The following is a 17,021-nucleotide window of genomic DNA, read 5'->3' on the forward strand; positions in this document are numbered from 1 at the left end:
CTGGTTGGAAATTTTATAGGTATTGAATTTCTTGTGAGAAGTAATCAATAATTTACAGTCTTCTTCATCTTAGCTTATGTTATATTTTTAAATAGATATGTGGAATTGATATTCTCTTATAATATTCTTAGAGTTTAAGTATTTCAGGTCAATGACAGTATTCTGTATCATTTATAGTAAGTGGTACGATGACAATTAAAAAATTCTACATTTTTAGTCAGGAGACACAATAGGTTCCGATCTCTCTTCTAACACTTAACTAGCTGAGTGACTGTGGATGAGTCACTTAACCTTGTTGAGTCTTAGTTTCTTCACCTGGAAAATAGGATTAATAATGACTATTATATGATTATAACAACGCAAAGGGAAAGAGTAACAAAGAAAAGGAAAAGGGAAGCAACAGTGAAAAAAACCAAATGTCGTATAACTATGATGAACAACAATGATCCCAAAGAAGAAATGAGAACATGTACTTTCCTTCTTTTTTGAAGAGGTGGAAGACTAGAGAGGTATAGCATTTCTTGATCCTCACAATTTATGGTCCCTCCTCAACTAGGTTGGATTTATTTTGTGTATATTTTATATTTACTTCTCTGTGTCGATGTTAGTTCCTCCAATACAAGGTCCCAGAGTAAGGGACTGTTTCACGTTTGCCTGGCATATTCTAAGGTCAGCATTTGATAAATACTTATGGACTGATGTCGACGTTCAAAGTGATTAGTGGATAAAGAGTAAACCTAGAAATCAAGAAGACCTGGGTTTAAGTCCTCTTCTGACACATATAAGCAGAATGGCCTTGGTCAAATCACTAAACTTCTCAGTTCCCTACCCTTTAACTTGCATTGCAGTTGCTGATCTGTATTGTTGAAGGATGTTTCTTATTTGGGAGTTTCCTGTAGCAATAAAATCACAGGTCTGGAATGAAAAATAAAAGACAAATAAGTAAAAAAAAAAGAAAAGAAAAGAAGCAACAACAAAAAGAAAACCTCTTCTTCAAACTTGGGATGATTAAAGCATCATGTTTCCTTTCATAGTGTTGGTATATGTAGTAGGAGCTTAATAAATACTTGATGTTTTGAATTGAATCTTGTGCCTTCCCTCTTCCCTTTACCCCTTGCGAGGCCATATTTTTATGATTCCCTGAAGGCTATTTATGGACCAAAAAGCTATGGTGCATCACAACTACATAGTGCTAATGGAGCCACATTGATTAGTGATAAGAACATGATCCTAGACAGATGGGCTGAACACTTCCACAGTGTTCTCAACAGATCATCATCAATCAATACTTTTACCTCAGGTTGAAGTCAGTCCCTCCTTAGCTGAGTTTCCAACTGAAGAACAGGTTTTGAGGGCCATTAGGCTCCTTTGATGTGACAAAGCACCTGGTGCTGACTCTATTCCAGCCGAGATTTACAAGGTAGGGGGCCCATTGCTTCTATAAAAGCTGATTGAAATTTTCCAGGTTATTTGGCAAGAGGAGGTTATCCCCCAAGAGTTCAAGGATGCTGCCATTGTCCATCTCTATAAAGATAAAGGAAATAGGTTGTCCTGTGACAATCACAGGGAGGTCTCTTAGTCATTGCTGGCAAAATTCTTGCTAGAGTCCTCCTTAATAGGTTGATCCTTCACCTGGAAGATCATCATATATCTGAGAGCCAGTGTGGCTTCGGAAGGGCCAAAGGAATAGTTGATATGATGTTTGCTGCCCAACAACTCCAGGAGAAATGTCAGGAGCAGAACAAAGTTCTCTACACAATGTTTGTAGATCAGACCAAGGCCTTTGACACTGTTAGTCATGAAAGTTTATGAAAAATTATATCAAAATGTGGTTGCCCAGAAACGTTCATCAGTATTGTATATCAGTTTCATGATGACAATGTTTGCCTGGGTTCTGGATAGTAGACAGTGCTCTCGTGCCTTCCCAGTCACTAATGGAGTGAAACAGGGCTATGTACTTGCTCTCATGCTTTTTAGCATGATGTTTTCAGCCATGTTGTCAAAAGCTTTCAATGAGGATGAACAAGGTGTCAAGGTCAGCTATCATACTGCTGGTAAGTTCTTCAATTTGAAAAGACTACAAGCCAAGACCAAAGTGGAGTGAGTGTTGGTGCATGATTTTCTGTTTGCAAATGATTGTACACTCAATGGAGTCTCTAAAGCTGAGATACAACAAAATATGGATCAATTCTCTGCTTCCTGTCCTAATTTTGGCCTAATAATTAACACCAAGAAAACACAGGTGCTCCATCAGCCAGTACCACACCATCCACATGTGGAACCGTCAGTTACAACAAATGGAGTTTTGAATGTTGTGGATAAGTTCACTTACCTTGATAGTGTACTTTCCAGGGAAGTACACATTGACAATGAGGTTGATGCATCCATTGCTCAGCCCTGTTTGCGAGGCTCTGAGGAAAAGTATGGGAGAGAAGAGGTATTAGACTGACTACCAAACCGAAGGTCTATAGAGCTGTTGTGCTGATCTCATTGTTGTATGCCTGTGAAACCTGGACAGTCTACCAATGCCATGCCAGAAAATTGAATAGCTTCCATTTGAACTGTCTTAGGAAGATTCTGAGGATCACCTGGCAGAATAAGGTACCAGACACTGAGGTCCTTACTGCCAAGCATTCAAACTATGCTTCAGAGTGTGCACCTCCGATCGGCTGGCCACATTGTTTGAATACAAAATGTTTGCTTTCCAAAACAACTATTTTATGGAGAACTTGCATGGGGAAGGTAATCACATGGTAGTCAGAAGTGATACAGGGACACTCTCAAGGCCTCTCTCAAAAACTTTGGATTTGATTGTGTGATGTAAGAGACACTGGCATAGGACTGCTCAGCATGGCATGCCCACATCACAAAGAGTGCTGTGCTCTATGAGCAAAACAGAATTGAGACAGCACAAAGGAAATGTAGGATGCACAAATTTTGGGTATCCATCCCAAATGTTCACACAGACTATCTATACCCAATCTGTATTAGAGCATTTTGAGTTTGTATTTGTCTCATCAGTCACAGTCGGATACATTGAAACTTCAGTTTATCGTAGTGATGTCATTTTGGTCCTCTTTGAGAATGAAAGAAAACAACCAACCAACCAGCCAGACGTCAGCTAGTGCTCTCACAACTAAACCATGTGCAGAGGCAAAAGTTGACACTAGAAGGTAGGAGAGCTTCCTAAAGGATAAGAGTAAATGTGTTTGCTGACCCCTCCTTTGCTCTGATCTAGATCATTCACTTTTCAGGGCCACAGAATTGGATTTAAATTTGGGTACAAAGAAATTAGGGAGTAAAGTATACATTCCTCAGTATGTAAAGTTATTGGTCATTCTCACAAGGAAAGTCACAGTGAAACAACATTCCCCACCCCCCAAACCCCAGTGTTATTAAGACAACGTGATTATTTGACTACCTAATGTATGTATTAATTGTTTACTGATGATAATAAGATGATGGTAGTAATGACAATATGTTAATATGTTCTGATTATGTAAATGCTAAATGTAAATACTTTTACAGAACAATAATAATGAGATGATTGCAATAGCAGTAATAGTATGGTAATATGATTTGCTTATTATGCAAAGGCGAAATGTAGTTATTTTAACTCACAGCAATGACGTCTCCCTGTTACAGGCATATACCTAGCTTAAAACCATGAGGGCATATTATTTGAAGCATATTATGGGTTTAATAATTTTCCACTCTTTACCTACTTTTTAAAATTCTCATTGTATCACCAGAAATCTTCATTGTTATGTAAGAGTTGACCAAATACAGAAAGTGTCAGTAATAACAATTTATCAGGATAAGAAGCAGTAAAGAGAAAAGGATTTTGTTTATTTTAAATGAGTCCATAGCTTGTCAGTGCTTTTACAAAGTGTGTTTTGGCTTTCATTGGGTTTTCCATTAATTTGAAAACATGAACTAGAGATTTTTTTTTGTTCATTTATTAAGAAACGTTTCACTATACAGATTTGACCATATATTTTTATATGAACAAGTATAAAACAAGTGTCTGAAAATGGTTGTCCCAAGATCTCATTTGCATGAATAATATGCATAATATAGTCATAAAAATGAAAGATAATTTTCCATACAATGAGACAGACATTTCTCTCTTTAAATTGTTTGAAAATATATTTAGTGACATAATGTCAGAGATACTACATTTATAGATAATAAAATAAATCTTTCTGATATTTATGATTCTGAATTTTATTCATTTTGTAGGTTTAATGATTTGTGTAATATAGGTTTCTGATTTATTTTCCATTTCTCCTGATAAAAAAGGATCTATCTGTCTACCTACCTATCTACCTATGTATCTATACATATGTGTGTATATAAATATATGTATATATATATTGCATGTATAGGCATATACACATATATTAATATTTGTATGTGTGTGTAGTTTCTACTTTCCCTGATGATAGGTACCGCCATTCATACAAATATATATATGTATATATATATATATATATATATACATATATATGTATAATTTGTAAATATGTACATTATTGCAAATATATTTATTCTTTATACATACTCACACAAACACTTTAAAGATGCAACATAGCACAATATATGTAAATAATTCCAAATGTTTGAGTTCAAATTATAATAAAGATGATAATCAAAATGATAATTCCATTATAATTATATGATGTATAACATCTATTTTCATCTAAATAAATAGAGAAATTCCTCTCCTGCTTAAAAAAAGCCAATTTTGTAGTAAATGTATAAAAGGGAAGAAATCTAGAATCATAAGCCTCAGATTTATTTTATTGTATAAATGTGGTAACTGACTTTTTTCACTAAATATATTTTCAACCAATTTAATAAGAGTAATTTCTGTTACGTTGTTCAGAAAAAAATGTTGCATTTCAATATATTTATTATGTATGTTACTTATCAACATATCAGCATCATATATGATGTGTACATAATAATATATGATATGGATATATACATTGATATATATGTATTTATAATATTAGCAACCATTCTGGCAAGCATGGAAGTAGAGAAGAGAGTAGAATATATTTAAGAAAGAGAAGAGACTGCAGATCTTGCAATTTATTTCCCCTAAGGATGTGTAACATCTATATGCAGAATGACTTAGAAACAATTATATGGCTACATTTGGAGTATTAAGAGTAGCTACACCAGAGAAGGAAAAAGAAGAGATAGACTTCTTTTGGTCTTGATAGGAAAATTTAAATATTGTTAATATCAAATGTAGTATTTTCTTCTTTATCAAAAGATCATCCTGCCAGTAAGAGAAACCCCACTTCCTCTAAAAAATCTTAGGAGTGTTGTTTCATTCCTATTTCACAGGCGCTTATTCTCAACTAGGTTCGACTGGACCCTACTCTGGGATCTTTAGCTCATTTTATCCTGTAAAAGAGACAAGCTTAGGCTACCCACAACTACCAAATTTTCCTTGCCCCCTCATTAAGGTGTGGGGCAAAGAGGATCATGAAAGGTAAAACAACCAGAATGAATTGAGTTTTCTTGCTTGGAAGATTGTCAAGGGGAACTCGGGCCTCAAAACCATTCCTTACTTCTGTCGACCTAAAAGTTTGGTTAAGAAAAGGCAATCAGGTTAAATGCATCGATTTATATGATCATGGAACCAGAAGAAAATTCTGACTGACTAATACAAGAATGACCAGGCTGAAATCTCTTTAGAACAATACAAGGTGGTCTGTGTCCTTCAAATTTATGGTCTCCATGAGTGATTAACTAGACCATGAGAAAGGAATTTCTTAAATTGATTAGGTTGTAAATACAATAAGATAACAGACCTGACAAAGTTTCAATTGAAATTGCAACCCAAGATATGTGTTTTCTTTAACATTAACATGTCATAACATAGGATATGTCCACAAAATATTAAGATATGGAAAACGTCCCATTATTCAAGATAACGTCTTGGGTTAAGGGTTTTGTAAGGAATGCTAAGTCAGCTCCATCTGGCTTTGTTGACATAGGAAGAAGTATTATCTGAGTTTATTTCAGAGAACAAAGAGATTGTTAGGTCCAGGCTCTTCTTAATTCAAGCTTTGGCCCTTATTAAAGTTCAAAGTTTATATTAAATGATTATCATTCCCTCCTTTTGGTCAAAGGCAAACTGAAGGCTTTATCTATAGACCAAGAAAGGTATGAAAAAAATCTCTAAATAACCAGTCCTGGGTATAGGGAGATAGTTGTTCTTTTTGGTCCAGACTCTTGGGAAAGCTTTCCATATCTGATGTCATCTTTTTCAGGCTCCTTTGAAATTGGAGGGCAAGATCCACCCAGGAACAGGGGCAATGGATGTGACAGATGAATCTAAGAGTCTATACAGAAGAACTTGACAGAGGCTCCCAGAAAACACATGATTTGATAATTGAGAGGAAACAGTACAACATAGTTAGTATGGCTAATGGCACATAGAAATAGTTCAGTTTCCCAGCCACACAGGACTAGGTTCACACAACACAATCAAGTTTTTCTGACTGTTCACAAAATTGCATTGTTACATTAAGTCAGGTGCAGATTAAACTTAAGTGGCTCGCAATAGACTAGTTTTGAGAAGGGAGAATTACATGTTGCCAATATAAACAAGAAAAAACATGAACCACACAAATAAATGGAATCATTATTTCCAATGTTATTTAACATTAAGTTCTTTGTATCCCAATAATCTATTCTTAATGTCCATTTAAATATCACTTTTTGAATCCCAGATTTCTCATGTAGATGTCTGATGCCTAGATATCCTTTCTTTGGCAATAGGTTTTACTCTTGAGACAGTTAAAAAAAAGAGTTCTGTTTCTCTGGTTCAGATCTAGAAGTTTCCAGATACTTCTGACAATATAAATTAGTACAATCACTTAAAATTTGTTCTCCATTTTTTGGAAACTTCAGAAAATATCAGTTTAGGTTATTTGTTGTTTCTATCTTTATCTAAATACTGTACCTGGAATAATAATCTTTTAATATGTGAGGGTCCAACCATAAAATGAACTCATCTACCCCTTAAAATTATTGAACAGATATTTTAACAAAGAAAAAAATAATTTCACTTACTTTTACTACTGTCTTATACAATTTTTGTGCAAAACTCCAAATCTGAGACCTTATTATCAAAACATAATAAATTTTTAGAAGTCAATCATATGCATCTGTATATAATTCGTAGAGGAATAAGCCTGATTCCTTTGCTTTTCCTCAGAATTTGCTAATCTGTTTAATTAGACATCTATCACCTTACATCTTTTTCTTATTACCTGGTCTAATCATTTCCTCCTTTGGAGGATGTTATCTCCATATTATATTTATTTATTTGATCAGGAATATAGGTTAAAATTGTAAGCTATTCATTCCTGTATCCCACTATCGTAACTCAGAAATGTTCCAATTTCCATTTATTATTTGATAGACTTAGTATTGTTCTTACAGAACTTCTTGATTATAAAGATTTGCTATAAAAGAAAAAGAGGGACAATGTCATATTTGTTAACAGTAGGAAAGAACTTCTTTATTTCTGTTCCATTCCAGGAATGACCCATTATCTGATAGCCAATCATGTGGTCACCAGGTTCTGAAAACAGAGTTTAGGAATAATCAGATGGGGAATTTTCTTTTTCAGAAAGGAAATAGCACATTTGGGAAATAGAGTTAGGAAGATCCTATCTAGGTTGTATCCAAGGTTGCAGTCAAAACCTTTCCAAGCATACACCATTTTATGTTGACTTAGACAACTACTCCTGTAATCAGAGCTTCAAACAATAGTGAATTGCAATCCTAGTCTTAAATACCAAATAATTATTGGCTGATATCCTTCAGAGAGGGGCATCTCAAATTTGATTGAGCTATTAATTTATCAAATCAAGTTACATTTTTCCTGTCTTCTTAAAATACTTCCTCGCACTCTCTAAACATATTTAAACCATCTGAAATGGACACAAAAGTATCCAGAACAACTATCTAGAGATGAGAGGGGTTTAGATAACCCACACTTATTCCCCAGTCTTATCTACCTTTCATAGTTCAATCAGACCTTAATTTATCTTTCCAAATCTCTCAAATCCTATTCTTCAGATTATTCCACTTTCCTTTACGTTTTAACCGTAAGAAAAGATAGCTCATATCTTATTACCTTTTACTGGCATAACTGTACTGTAATCCCATTCCAGCTTAAACAAAGCAAAGATGTTAGTTGCTAATCTTACAGCTTGATGGATTTTTTCTTTATTTCACATGTTTGTTATTCTTCCCTAATTATACTCATTCTGGAAAAATATGATACTTTAGCAATTAAATCTTTTATATATAATAAGTACAAATGCAAATGTTAACTCTGGCTTAAGTCATAGAATGACTACAAATTCAGACAAAACAGCAAGGTCTCTTCTATGTTACAGCCTAATTTAACAATAAATTATTTTGAAAATTTAGAAGGCCTTTGTAGACTCACACAAGATTTTCAAAACATTTCTTCTAAAAGTATTTCTCTTTCTTTAAAAACAGTTTAAAATTTATTCTGATGTTCACTAAACTTTTATGAAGAAAATTAGTTGGAAACTTTTAAAATGATTGATATCTCTTTCTTCCTCCTTAAAAATAAACCTTTAAAATTGGAATTCCTTAAAACTAAGCTGTTATAAAAATGTCCTTAAGTAATATGAATTCCCAAAGTATTATAACAAACTAAATTCTTAGTTATTGCAAAATTTCTAGCTATCACAAAATGCTTTAGTAAAAACAGTGTTGTGATGGAATCTCACATTGGTAACAGTAAGAGACTGATCACAGTCTGCTGCTTTTAAAATCCTTTTAAACAATGGGAACATCTTAACGTGTGTCTCAAGTAGTTTAAAAAACTTTCTGCACACATTCTAATTTCAGATAAAAATAATATTTGATTTTCCAGTAAGATTACACAAAAGGGCTCATATGTTTTGCTAGTCACTTACTATTGCTAGAGAAGGAAAAAAGCAGAGACATTTGACATACCAAATAAGACAGGATAAAACATTCTTGACCCTGTTTGAATTCAGATAAAAGTGAAATTCTCCAATCATGCAGTATCTGTTTCATAGTCAGACTGAGGAACAGTCAGCTGAGAAACATTCCTTTTTAAAGGAATGCAATGGGGAAACTTACCATCCTAGATTGAGTCTAGAATGTCCCCTCAGTATTTCCTTTCTAGATACAAACTTCACCTGTTAACAGTAGAGGATCACATTCCCCCTGAGTAGTTTATGGCATTTTTCTCAGATACTGATTTAATGAAGACAACTATACCCAGATTCAAACTCAAAACAAAAATAGTTATAGTCCTAAATGCCTTTTACCTTAAACAGCAAGTCTTTCTAATCACAGCTTAGAGTCAGATACATTTATTTCTGTTCTCATGGAGTTGCAATAAGCAATAAAGATTTACCAGGACTCACACACACAAGGGATTCTTTTTAACATCTTTCCTTTTCAAAATTTAAAACTTGTCCTGATGTAAAAGCCAATTGTTAAAAAATCCTTTCTATTTATTACAACTTCTGACCAAGTCATATTCATTTTTTTAGGAACTACATAAACCAAACAAGTTGCTTTTCCTCAGACTGATGACCTTGCCCACACAGATGGTTTCCAGGGGCCTTAGCAAGTTTACAAAATAAAGGGACTTGGGACAGACCCCAGTGAGGGGGCTGATGCTACTGCCCCTGCCTGCCAACATAGAGGAAGACTGTTCTGAATGGGCAGAATCAACCTAAATAAAGTTTTCACTCAATTCCCTCCTTTCTATACACAGTAATGAAATAACAATTTTAGATTTCAGCATTGAAACAATAATCTTAAATAACTTAGTTAACAATCTTACAGCTTTCATAAGTGATAGCCAAATTGTTTTAGTTTTAACCTCTTTAACAGGCAAAGGTGAAAATACCTGGTGTTTCAAATGGCAATTGTAAAACTTCATAAGGCAAGGTTAGCAGGACTGGTAACATAACTGGTTTTACAAAATTTTCCCAACATCTTTTAGTTTCAACAAAATTCAGATTAAAAATTGCTTTGTCTAACATCATTTCTGGATTATAGTGGTCACTCAATTTTTACAATCTAAGAGAAATTCAGAAATACAATACAATTTTGGAAATAACAACAATAAATTCAGATGATATCATTTGCATTTCCAGAAATTATTGATCTTATTATTTTAGTAATTAGAACCACTTCAAAGTTAACAATTACATTAGAGAGAGACAATAATAATATTGTATGTAACATATGCCAGTCATTATGTTAAGCATTTTACAGTCATTATATCATTTTGATCCCCTAGCAACAATCACTATTATTTTTCCCTTTGCAAATCAGAAAACAGGTAAAACACAGATAAAATGCATTTTTGCAAGACTATGTTCTCCTCCATTCATGAGTTTAATTTATTTCAAGACTAACAATCCCTTTTTGGATTTCATTCTGAATAAACCTAAACAAGAAAGAAAGAATTCACCAAATAGTTACTAAGTCATCCATGGGTAGTCTGTTTTATTGTTGGGGAACAGAACAGGGGAAGAAGCTTTAGACTAATAGGAGTATGGAATGAGGTGAGGAACAAGCAATCACTAAGCATTTATTAAGCACCTTTTGTATGCTAAGTCCTAAATAGAGACATAAACAGTGAAACAATCTCTCCCTTCAAGAAGCTTGCCTTTTTTATCTGAGGAAATAATATGAGCAAATACATATGTGCAAAATAGTGAATACTATGTTTTTGCTTGTTCATTTGTTTTGTTTTCTTAGGAGTCAGGGAGCCTAGCATTTGGGAGTTAAGAAGAGCCTAATGCAGGATTTGGACTGAGTTTTTAAGAAAACTAGAGGTTCTAGTTTCAGTTTTTCTTTTTTTCTAATCTGCTTGAAAATTCTGATTAATGCACTTAATCAAGCTCATTTTACATGCTTATTAGAGGAAAAACAGTCTTCATATTTTCTCTAACAGATCTGTAAATTGAACTCAACCAAGAATTCACATATCAAGTTGTTTACTTTTTTCATATGCCCTTGCCAAGCTTATGTCGTATTTCTTAATGGACCATAGGTATCAAGAAGGCAAAAGCCTTAGGCTGTTGTCTGAATTCTTAATCTCTATAAAAAGTTGGTGTCTGCAGAAAGGGTTTACAATAATTAATATAATAAATGTTATGTTTATTTAAATGTTATCAAGCATTCTTTGTTAAAAAGAAATTTTATTGATATATTTTGTTTAACTATCAATACAGTCACTAATTTATTCCTCCTGCTGTATCTTAGAAAACCATCTTTTACAATATATATTATAAAAAAGAAGGAAAAATGTTCAGTAAAACCAACTTCCCATTGAAAGAATTTGAGATTTTTTATTAGGTCCACTTTACGAAAAGTTCAATTTTTAGTCTTCTACATATGTAAAAAAGTTGGAAAGATACCTTCTCATCTCTCTTTGATTTAGACTTGATCATTATAATTTCACAGCATTTAGTTTCAGTTGTTTAATTGTGTGGTTCTTTTCATTGTAGTCACTGTGTAATTGTTTCCCTTTTTTCTGCTACTTTATGTAGATCAGTTCATTTAAGTCTTTCCCTACATCTCTGTATTCATCATATTCATTATTTCTTACTGCACAGTAATTCTCCATTATATTCATGTACCACAACTCAGCTATTTATCAAACAATAGTTATGTGGCCTTTCTTTTTATTGCTGACCTCACAGAAGGATTACTGGAACAAAATGTAGTCACATTCTTACTATACGGATATGTTCTTTAAAGGGGATCTTTACTCTGTTATCTAGTGCAAAGTCTACAGTGCCCCAAATATCAATACTGAATCAAAGATTTAATTTTTAAATTCATGGGATTTTGTATGGATCAAGAGAAAGTCTATTCCAACTGGATGTAACTCATCAAATATTATATCTGTTTATGATATGCCTTTGCTACCTCTATTATTTGTCTGAGTCTATTTACTTTGCATCTGGGAATTCCAAGTATTTGAATTTGCATTTGAATTTGGTGGACAGAGACTAAATTCTTTCTGCGGGCACATGCATTAGTGGATTATGTTCTTTTTTCAGTATTTTTAAATAGAGTGAATAGGTAGCTGATTAAAACTTTTAGTTATTTTTTAAATACTGCGAATGTGACAGTAATATTAAAAATATGAAAACAAGTATAAAGAAGACTTAGATCATATATTTCATGTAGCTATTATGAGCTTACATCTTTTTCTCATTTACCCCAAATTGTGGAAACCTGGGCTTAGATTACAAGGTACCTTTTGAAAGTTCAACTGAGCGGATTTGTAAGGGCTCAGTAAAAGAATGAATATTTAAGTCCAAGAAAATGATACATTTCGGTGACTAAAATGAAAACAAAATATGTTATTAACATATACAGACTTGCATAATTTTTCTTTAAAATTAGAAACCTCCCCCCGCAAAAAAAATTGAAATAGTATTTTTTACATCTATTGGATGGCATCAGTTTTCATACTTTTTTTTTTAAATCTGAAAGGCATTTTATTCACAGATAGAAAAGAAAACGATTTGCATATGTAGCATTTTTATTGGTAGAATATTTGAAGTCTTTCTTACATCTAATAAAGTTATATAAGTTACAGGGCTTTGTAACTACTATATATTTATACTAGTTCAAAACCTGAATTAAACAGAACTCAACTTTTATGAACCTTCAGTTTCCTATATTCTACTCTCAATTTTTTCAAAGAATTGATATCTTTTTTTCTTTTTTATATCATCTTCATTTACAAGTGTATTTCTTCCTCCTTCATTCCTCAGAGAGCCATCTCATAAAAAAAGAATAAAAATGGGGAAGGGGCAAGCAGTTCTGCAAAACTATCACAGCAACTAAGTCTGATACTCTACGTGTTATTTCCCCACATAGATACTATGTCTGTAGAAAAAAGGAGAAAGATGGATTCTCCTATATCTTCTTGTGAAATTCACTGTACTTCTAAGAGAGAAGGCAAATGAAAGGCAAGCAAGCTGACCTCTGGACTTGAGCATGAAGGGAGGATGTGTTAATTTTAGGATTCAGCTTGGCTGCACATTTTACTGTCTCTCTTCCTGATTGGCTGATAATTTCCATTCAGAATCAGGACTCCATTAAAAATTAAAACCCCAAATTTTTATCGTCAAAGAAAGATCATGGAGTGTTAGTATATTGCAAAGGGACTTCAAAGATCTTTTCCCCCACCACCTTGATTATATAGAAGATTAACTTCTATTTTATGTCTTTCTAGAGGTTCCTGGCTCTCAGGTCATTGTCCTCTGTGCTCCATGGCGCTGCATAGTGATGTATAGAAGGAAATGGATCACTATTATGTTACAAGTGCTATTTTCATAAAAATGATGAATATTGAAAGAAAAATCATCAGAAGTTAAACATTAAACAAAAAATTAATGAACCAGAATAGTAAGCTAAACATTCTAATGAACTCAAGTTTTCTTACATGACTTATATTCAAAAATTCAGCATCAAAAAAGCAGCATTTACATGTTGCATCTATACCTAACATGTAAAGATCTGAAATAAGCACAAAGTGAGATGCAAAGTTTAGAAAAGACAGTTTCTGACATCATAAATCTTTCAGTCTATATTAAATGACACATATACAAATATATGAGGTAGCAAAATGGAGTCTGGTCTGGGGTCAGAAAGACTCATTTTGATGAGTTCAAATCTAGCCTCACCATGTAATAGCAGTGTGATTCTGGGAAAGTCATTTAACTGTATTTACCTCAGTTTTCTCATCTGTCAAATAAACTGGAGAAGGGAATGGCAAACCACTCTAATATCTTTGCCAAGAAAACTCCATATGGGGTCCTAAAGAGTTGGACGTGATTGAAAAGGACTGAATAACAACAAACCAATGTGAAGCATGCTAAGTACATCAGTACACAGTCTGAGTGGCAGAGGAAGGTCCTTACTGACATTGTTAAATCAGGAACATCTACATGAAAGAGATGTCCTCTGAGTGGATCTGTAGACAATGGGTAAAATTTCAGTAGAATTGTTGATGATGGTAGGGACACCTTGCATTTCAAGCCTAGGCAACAAAATATATAGATAAATAGAAGTGGTGAAATAGAGAAGTGTATGTAGAAAAAGGAAATTGTTGTTTTCTTCAGTTTGGTTAGAATATAAACTATGTGAAGCATGGCACTATAAGATAAGCTTGTAATGAAATTTGGGGAAATAAGATAAAGATTCCTTAAGGCTTTCAACAATTCCATAGAACAATGTTTATTTTGAGAAAACTTTAAGTGGATTAAAAATTTCAGTTGAATTATTCTCTATATATTCGGATTTTTGTATATTAACAACTTAAGAATTTCTAATGGTAAGTCACATAAAAATAGGAAGAGCCCTGGGTCCAGTGTCAGAGGACTTGGATTTAAATCCTTCATTTGATTCTGACTAGCTGTGTAGCTATGGACAGATCATTTTGAACATCCTTGGACCTCAGTTTCCTTATCTGTAAAATAAGGAGGTTAGATTAGGTTTTTCTGAAATCATTCTGCTTCTCACTTCTTATGCAAAATAATATTTCATTTCAATTATATACCAAACCACAAAAAAGTTATTATAAATACTTTTGTATAATCATTAGATGTTTTTAAATTGAATTTCTAATTCTTTGTGTCCTGAATGATTTTAGAAGTTCCATATTTCTTTAGCTCTGTTAATGTTTTCTTTAATTAATAGAAACTGATAAATAGACTTGCCTTTTATCTAATGGTGAAAATATTGAGAATTGGGAGGCAAGGTAGTAGTGGCTTTAATTAGATGTTAAATTTTGAGAAAAAATTTTGTAGAAGAAAACTACACTCCTGGATGATGAGTCACTTAATACTTTTATAATGTAAATACCTATTGTTGTTTACTGATAACTATTGGAATTATATATTTTTCATTCCTTGTAACATGGAGTACAATCAAAGTGTTTCACCAATCAATCGTCGTGTCAATTTCCTTTTTCAAATAATAAATCAAAATAGTTAAACTATATCCATTATAGGCACAGGAGTTCTATGGATATTTTTCTTGAATATTCTCTCAACCTGAATTAAAATATTTAATGCTAAGATGATCTTTTAAGATGTATTTTTAACATGTAGTACAAGACCCCACATTGAAGAAAAGTTGATTGAGAAAAGGATTTGAATTGTAGGATTTTCCTGTATCCACTGATAAATTACATATAGTTATTCTTGTCAAAAACAATGACAAATAAAGCTACTAAAGTTTTCTTATTCTTTTCCTAAAGAGATTGAAGTTGAAAAGGCTCCATGTAAGTGCCAAGCCTATGATGAATACTTGAGTTTCTAAGGAAGCAAATAATGCATCGTGTAAAAAATACATCCAGCTTGTAGTTTTTATATGATTTCATTCCTTTTTTTTAAAAAAAGTCTCAACATTCCTTGCATCTATCAATATGAATTTCTCCTGTTTATAGATTATAAAAAGGGACTGTTTTGTCCCTGTGTTTTGTTTTTGACTTGTTTTGATATACTCATATTTCAAAGCAATGACAACTAAGAAAAAATCAGCTCCTTTTGTTCATCATACCAAGAATGTACCATTCAATCTTTTCCATAGCTTTGTACTGTTCTTTTTTTACAGAAGAGCCTAGATAAACAATGGTTAGAGGAAAGCTAGGCTTGATGAGCAAGTCAGTTCTTTTGCTCCCTGAATTATGAAAATATTTCTCAAACGCTTAACTTGATGTACTGTGACTTTAATAATAAATTTTTGGTTGACAATTTTCTGTTTTGATATAGAAGACTCTTGAGCTATTAACTTTCAAATGAAAACCAACGAACCTTAAATGAATTATGTCTAAATTGTTGGATCAAAATAGTTTCCATCTGCCTCTCATTTCTGGACATTAGAGGTAAATGTTTAAATGGCTCATGTATGTTTACAGGATAAGGATACTCAAGTGGTGTCTCTCCAGAGTTATGATTCTCAACATTGATTTCACACTGCTCCAGGGAGATATTAATTATTCCTGAACAGTATCATATTCTGAAAATCTCAAAACAAAATTTAATTCATTATAAAAAAAAACCAAGCTTGTGCTCCACAAAACTTTTTTAAAGGAATATAACAGTTATCAGAAAAAACAATGTAATAAGTCAGAGTTTCAAGATGGTTGCTGTCATTGCTGTAAACTTTTGGAGAACTCGACATTCTGGACACACACACACACACAATACACACACACACACACACACACACACACACATCCCAAGGGACAAGTCCCCTCAGTACTCTGAAGAATGCTTGATTGAAAAAGAGACTTTCTTCTGTTCTACTATCCTAATGATTCTGTGGCCCAGGTATTATTTTCCGAATTTTTTATTCTTCTAAGAAATTTTCCTATAAGATTTCTTTCTTTTTTCTTTTCTTGTTTTTTTCCTTTTGATGCCATGGGAGTGGAGGAAGGAGTGATAGTTTGTGGTTGTGATTTCATTGATATAGGAAACTATATCCTCCACCAATAGTATTAAGCCATCCATCAGTGACATAGTCTTCAAGTTTCCTGGGATTCTGAGAGATTCAGTTACTTGCCCATTGTTAGAGAGAATGTATGTGTCAGAGGCAGGATTTAAAGCCTGATCTTCCTGACTTTTAAAGGCATGCTGCCTCTTCCAGACAGAAATAGTATAGATGGAAACATTCCATATTAGTTACATCTACATAGTAACTAAAATACTAGTGTAATTTAGAAATAATCGATCATTTTCCATTTGCTAGACTCCATTTCAATACAGTCCAAGGAAATTTGATTAGATAGCCAGTTATTTACAAGGCATTGTGCTAGGTGCTGGCCAAACAATGACAAAAGAGAAGCAAACAAACATCTGCCAGAACAATGATCTTAGCTTTGCCATTAAGGAAGTTACATCCTTCTGGGGGTGGGATGGAGATACTTTTAGATAAAA

Source organism: Notamacropus eugenii, chromosome 3, assembly GCF_028372415.1.
Source record: "Notamacropus eugenii isolate mMacEug1 chromosome 3, mMacEug1.pri_v2, whole genome shotgun sequence".
Lineage (NCBI taxonomy): Eukaryota > Metazoa > Chordata > Mammalia > Diprotodontia > Macropodidae > Notamacropus > Notamacropus eugenii.